Below are 6,273 nucleotides of genomic sequence, written 5' to 3' on the forward strand. Positions count from 1 at the left end.
AGCTTCTGGTCCTACATTCTACACAGGAGGCTTGTTTCATGGGTTAAGGAATTTCTCAATGTGTTCCACTGAAGTGCAGAGCTTCACAAACCTTGCTGAGCACAACTTCCCCCAGAATGCGCAGAAGCTCTCTCAGAACTGGGTCTTGAAATCATTCCAGACAGAGCTTATGCCAGTCTTTCACAGCAGGCCCTCACTACACATTTGGTCCTTCCATGTTTGTTTGGTGGTTTTTCCAGACTAACTCACCACCAAATGGTGATTAGTTGACAGCTCATCACCTCTATTCACTTGAATGTCCAAAGCATATGTACTTGGGTTAATTGAAAAACAGAAAGTCAAATCATTGGCTTGCCCCATGGTTTTTAATATGGACAAGCCATGGCCAGGACAGAAGGTCAATAATATCAATAACTCACTCTCAATGCTTTGGTTCCAATCACTCTGGCCATTCCTTTCAATTAGCTTTTCTTCAGGTTTCCCGGTCATTGCCCACATGAGCTTTGAAGTCCTCCTTCCAAACAATGGAGTCAGTGTTTGTAACTCTTACACTTTCTCCAACAAGGCTGAATACTCTGCAATGCTGTTGGATGCATATGTGCACACAACAGTCACGAGTTTTCCTCTCAGCAAAAAAGTTGCTAACAGAAAAAAAAACCTTTAAATCTGTAGTCATCAGCCAGGGAATTATGAGCAATCAAACACATGCCCTGTGCTTCACCTCATGGTACTCTCCTGAGTAGCAGAGAGACTATGGTCACCAGTCAGTGCCTCCCTATTGAGGCATTTGTTTCCAGAGCCTACAGTGTGTCTAGAGGTAAGCACAACAATAAGTAATTAGTATCTCTCTACCTCATACACCAACTCCAGCTCCTTCCCCCTTAGAGAGGTTATATTCCATGTACCAAGAACCATATTCTGCAGCCACCAGGTGCTCACTGGCACACACTACCCCCAGGTCTGGTTTCAGAGATAGGTCCTGGTAACCTGCTTCCATACAGGGTGCTTATGGATCATGTCTGCATCTTTACCCCAAATATGTCTGTCCTGAGAGATGAACACTGCCAATGACATGGCCCTGGAGATCATTAGATCACCCAAGCCCTTCTACCATGACAAAGCCATGATCCAGAAAGGACCAAGTAATCCAAGTAAATGTTGATTCCTTAAGTTTATTTTAGGCTTAATCATTGAAAACTATGACCCCTTGAAGCATGGACTCCATAAGACCTATGAACTGATATTTTGACATGAGAGGATTATGTCACTGCATTTTCTAAACCCAATACCCAAAGGCTACTCTGTTTTTTTGCTATACACAAGATATTTTCTTACATTGATTATTTTTCATAGGTGGTAAGCACTTGTTAAATGTACAACAATACATTTTGGGTGAAGTTTCTTCCCTCAGGTTTCATAATAATGCTGATACTGGGTCTTCCATGTGGTAAACATGGACTCTGAGCAAACTACCAACAGTAGACTCTGACACGTTGCTCTCTCCTTCAGGGTGTCACAGTTTCTGTTGCTCTGCCCTTACTTTCAGTGAGCATATCCCTGCATTTCACACCTCCTCTGTGTACCTCACACATCCAGCTTTTATTCAGAGTTACACCCATGTCCCTCTCGAAGGATTCTCACTGGTCTTCACGCCATCCCCGCACAGCAGTTGTAGTTCCTTTAACGACAGGCATACTTCTGCTGGTCTCCTTGTATATGTACATTTATTTACATGGACATTTATTTATTTACAAGAGTTTATAAAGTTATAGTTTGCATGCTTTATAAACTTGCGGATGCATCATTATCCACACCCCCATCATATTCACCAAAGTCCATTGTTTGCTGGGGGTCAGAGAAAGAGCGCTCAGTCTCACCATCTTATGTATTCCAAAATTGAGTAAGGAAGCAGAAATCAGAATGCCTCTCAAACAATTACTTTCCTCCTGTAACAAAGGCTGAAAGCAGCCACCCTACCAGAGACTCAAACACAGGTCTGTGTGTCCTGTTTGCTGCTCAGTGTAGACATGATACAGAGATTATTAAACAAAATATGTGAGGTAATAAAAAGAGTGTTTACAGGGAAAAGAGGTTTAACGTTGAGTTAGTGTTATGACTTTGTCTAGGCTCAAGGCCATAAAAGGAAGTGTGAGGAAACCAAGTGTGTAGTGGAAATGAAATCAGATTGCAACAGACCAAAGTAGTTCAATGATAACCAGTGTATTGTACAACAGACAGTGAGATATATACAAGAGACAGTGTGACACTGGACTATAACATCAGGATTGACCCAGGCCAAAATAACAATCAAATCCACATTAGAAACAAAAAGACTCACTAAACCTACAAAGACAAAAGACAACACACAACTACACTTACACCCTAAGTGGAAAACACAAATCAAACCCACACACCAAACAAGATGGCAGTCACTCCCTACTAACCAGTGAACACACAACAAAAGGAACAAAGTGGAATATATACAAATATACAAAGGGAAAAACTAACTATTAGGGAAAGACAGGAGCAAAGTCAAAAACCGAAGCAAGCGCATACACTAGGCCACATATCATACACTATTACACAGACATCTCAAACCAAACATCACTGCCTCCCTCTCTCTAGATTCATCCTCCTTTTCTTACTCCTTTGGGGCAGGTGGAGTCTTGTCTCCTGATTTGCTGCAAACATGAATCTCTGTACTGGAATATGGAACTGGATCTGGAATGGAACACACCCACACCAAACGAACACAGGACATAACATTAGACATACTAACAACATTAATAACTCTGTAGAGGTCTCTGCAAGCTTCTGCAAAGGAACATGTGTAGGCTTCAGCGGACCTCAGTGTAAGATATATGACCTCTCCACCAGTCTCAGGACCACAGAGAAAAACAATCTTCTTTAGGACAAGGTTAAGAGAAGTCTTCTCTTGGAATGTAGTGGTAACAGGTTCCAACTGGTGTGGGTGTTGAATATCAGTTTGCATATATTGGCTAATGTCCAGTTTGTATGTGATGGCGGTGAATGCGAACATGAATATGTAAAATTTGGGGTGAATGCATAATCACCTCTGACAAATGTATAAAAATGTGGGTTCTTTGTTTAATTGTTAGAGATTCTCTGGAGAGTGCCTCAATAATGCTTGTTAATGTTAACCTGCAAAAAAGGACGGGACCGGATATTCTCTTTATCTAATTCTCAAGTCTGCATCTTCATTTTATATTTGAAGGTTTAACTTTAAGACTAGCTGACTGGGGGATTTAGGAAGGACAAAGATCTAATATATTAAGTAGAAATGTTACCATTTGTGAGCTTACTAAAAATGCATGTTAAAAAGGTCAGTTATTTGTAGAGATTTGTAGAGATTTGTGGTCAGTGATTTGAAGTCTCCATGCATGGGTATGTGTGTTCGTCAATGTGGCCACGCCCTCCTTGTGTCTCACACCTGCTCCTTATTGTGTCGTTATCATTTGTATAAAGGTCTGTCGTTTACGTGTTTGTGTTGTCAGTTTTTGCTTCTGATAGTGTGCGTGTCTGAATGTCAAATAAACGTGCGTTGGTGTTCCACGCTACTCGTCCCCGCATCCTCCTTAAAGCCTCCTCGTTACAGTTTTATTCCATTCCATTTATTTTATCATTCCGCTCTATAATTTCAAAAAAAGATACATTATGGGAAATAAATCAGTAAAGCAGAAAATAGAAGAGCCAACACCCCTTAGCTTAATATTATCAGAGGGAACTGGGACTGAAGGAATTGAGAAGTTTTATGAAGAAATGGAACAAAATGACTAAATGAACAATTCTGCAATACTGAAACCCAACCTTGGAATGGAACATCACCTCACGCCCTGGTGTTACATAAATATAAATATAAACACGCTGGTCTGTCTGAACTACATTTGACAAGCAAAACCCATCCCAATACATCATGTCACAACAATCCAGGTTCCACCCCCAAGTAGAAATATTGCAGTTATTTCTCCAATAAAATGGAATGATATGAGGAGATTTGCATTTTTCAAGCTATACCAATCATATTTCAGTCTGGCTAATAATAGGGTCAAAGCCAATTTTGTAGTAACAAGTGATGTTTTGAAAGAATTGAAAAGTATAAATGGGTGATAAAAGAGAAACCCAATGTGAACCATGCTGGAACACTTAATGCTAAGGTACTTCTAGGTGTGTTAACAGAGGTCAGAGAAGATACCACACAGCTGCTACCTTCACAACTCTGGAGGGAAAAAAAAGTTATAGAATTCTAAAAGCATGAGGAACTGAATCTTAATTTCTTTGTAAAGTAACTTGCCTTATATTTCTGTTATTATTTAATAGCATTTGTATTACCTTTAAGTTTTACACTTCAGTCAGGGACTGAAAAATTGGCAAATTGCACTGCAACTGTACTTTTTTCTAGAAATTATGATCTATGTATTTTCTAGAATTTAAAGAAAGCCTTTAGTCATTCTAGTATTTTTGTTTGTTTAGATGGCCCTTTTATAAATCAATAATGTAAAAGTACTATGGACATTGCATGTATGTAGGTAATGTTCTGCGGTAAGGAGGTGGACGCATGTGCAGAGAAGAGCGAGTTTTATTATGGGCAAATCCAGAGTCATAATTGTTTGAACAGTCCAGACTCATAGAGCCAGCATGTAGAGTCAAGGAATACATAGCTAACCAAAAGGAAACAAAACACACGACGAGAGAGGGGAAGCTGGCTAAAACGAAGAGGCTAGGAACAAATGAAAGCTAGAATAAACACAAGGCTAGGAAACATGAACAGCTAGGAATTACAAACGAGGGGCAGGGTTATTACACACAGAGGCTTGGATTAACCATGACCAGCCACGAAACTACACAAACAGAGGGAGAAAAAGAAACTAATGATGGGAACAACAACGAAGAAATGAAGAAAGACACGAGACAGGTAAATCATGGAGACAGGGATGCTAGGAGGGTGGCCAATCATAAAATGTAACTTCAGGTAGTGTGCTGGTTGCATAGCAGATGGTTTCGGTGATTTGACTGCTGGTTGAACTCTCCTGGGTGTAACTTCAGTAAATGTGTTGTTTGCATAGCACTCTGTGTTGGTGATTTTACTGCTGGTAATCCACACAGGGTCTCAGCCCACCATCATTCTTTCCAAAGAGGAAGTCCACACCGGCCATTGAAATGGATGGTTTAATAAACCTCTGCTCCAGAGCCTCCCTGATATATTTATCCATGGCCTCCTTCTCTGGGCCCCCGGGGAGAGTGGTATCTAGGTGTAGGTTGATGGAGCAGTCAAAAGATTGGTGTGGGGGGAAGGACTTTTGTCTGCAGAGTACTGAACACCTGCCACAGGTCATGGTAGAGTGAGGGTACCCATGTAAGTCAGTGTCCTGGAGGGTCGGGATCTGGGTCAAGAAAAAGGATTGACTGACTGTGATTGAGCAGACCACAGTGTTCATATTGACTTTGTATAAGAGATGCACATGTATGCTTGGTATGTATATATATTTATATATGTGTGCATGTAAATTAACAGACAGGAATTGTTTGATCAACTTTATTGATGTGATTTATTGAGTGATGTGCATGGAAAAAGTGTTATTCAGTGAGGACTGGCAGGGGAATAGAAAGTTATTGTAAGTAGGTGAGATTAAATATTGTTCATATAATATGTTTCTAGAACTTAAGTTTAATGTTTCTCTGACTAGGAAAGTTTGTATATTTTAACTAAATAGGTAAAATAAGAGTAGATTAAGAGAAAAATAAACTTACCTGTGATTATCTTTGTGGAGAGACTTCCATGTTGTTTTGGAGGGAATAGAAAACGTAGCCTGTGTTGAAGGGGACTTTTATGGGGAATTTTCCCACCCAAAGATAAGTGACATCTGTTCTTCCCTTTATAATGTAAATATAAATATAAATATAAATTAAAAAAAAGATTATATATATATATATATATGTATATATATATATATATATATATATATATATATATATATATATATATATATATATATATATATATTTATTTATTTATTTATTTTTATTTTTATTTTTTTTGCGGCGGCAAAGCAGGATGCGGGGACGAGCCGTGTCTAACACAACAAACATTTATTTCAAACAAAGACGACAATATGGTTAGTGAACTAACCTGGTTCAAACATCGACGCCACCTATACTTAGGAGACGTTTGGGGGGAGCAGCCATACCGTGACAACCTCTTGTTTTAAAAAGTGTCATATATTAACCAAACATATATTAACCAAAACTCTTTCT

The sequence above is a fragment of the Electrophorus electricus genome, chromosome 18 (assembly GCF_013358815.1).
Source record: "Electrophorus electricus isolate fEleEle1 chromosome 18, fEleEle1.pri, whole genome shotgun sequence".
In the NCBI taxonomy this organism is placed as follows: Eukaryota; Metazoa; Chordata; class Actinopteri; order Gymnotiformes; family Gymnotidae; genus Electrophorus; species Electrophorus electricus.